At 39.9% G+C, this 902-nt stretch overlaps 1 long non-coding RNA gene across 1 annotated transcript in view; it reads right to left on the bottom strand.

Moving 5' to 3' along the window:
- Positions 1–126: 126 nt before the first annotated feature.
- The window catches only part of LOC128248299 (uncharacterized), an 11,497-nt gene continuing 10,721 nt past the window's right edge, over positions 127–902 (bottom strand). Inside the window, exon 3 of the long non-coding RNA XR_008264536.1 lies at positions 127–825. This is a non-coding gene — a long non-coding RNA (uncharacterized LOC128248299). The remainder of the gene's footprint in view (positions 826–902) is intronic.

The raw sequence follows: 902 nt of genomic DNA on the forward strand, positions 1-902 counted from the left end.
GTGTGTGTCCCCAAAAAATGTATACACACTTTAAATAATTGTAAAGTAGGTATTTATTAAAATACATTTCATTTTCAAATTTTAATAGAATCTACAGACATTATTTTATTGTTTTGTCAACGCTTGTCTTCAAACTGATGTCCGGTCTGGTCCAGGCACTGCTGGCAACTCGAAGCAATGGAATCACAAACATCACGAAACAATTCGTTTGGTATTTGTGTGCATTGACCACTCACAGTAGCGTCAAAAAACAATGGCCCAATCAATCCTCTTGCTGATAAGCCACGCCACACTGTAACACCTGGTAAATTAACATGGTGTTCCACCATAACATGCAGATTCTCAGGTCCCCAGTAGGTGCAAACGTGGCGGTTAATTGAACCATTTAATTTGAATGTGGCCTCATTACTCCACACAATCTTTGTTGAAAAGTGTGCATCTTCTACACATCGTGCGGTTTGGATCATCGTCATTAATAGTACAGACTAATCTTGGACCATAACTTTTCCATTGACAACGCTTCAAAATGCGTTGGACAGACGATTTTGAAATACCTACATCACGACTCGCTTCCCGCAAAGATTTTCTTGGACTTTGGTGATACGTTTCCAGCAATCCTTCTTGCTTTGTGGGGGTTGTCGATGTTCGTGGTCTTGCGGACATTCTCGAGTGATGGCAAGTCGCGTTGGTGGATCTGTTTAAAACTCTCTCCCAAATTGTCTTTGCACTTCAACTGCGTTTTCACACTTCCAGTAGCATTTTAGAATGAATTTCCTTTGTACAAAACTTAGTCTGATTGCCATCATAAATTCCAATGGGTTTAATCTAGAAGAGAAAAACATCAATTGAGTTATCAGCTGCTAAAGTGTGTATGCGTTTTGGGGGGGGATACCCTGTATATA

The sequence above is a fragment of the Octopus bimaculoides genome, chromosome 7, assembly GCF_001194135.2.
Source record: "Octopus bimaculoides isolate UCB-OBI-ISO-001 chromosome 7, ASM119413v2, whole genome shotgun sequence".
In the NCBI taxonomy this organism is placed as follows: Eukaryota; Metazoa; Mollusca; class Cephalopoda; order Octopoda; family Octopodidae; genus Octopus; species Octopus bimaculoides.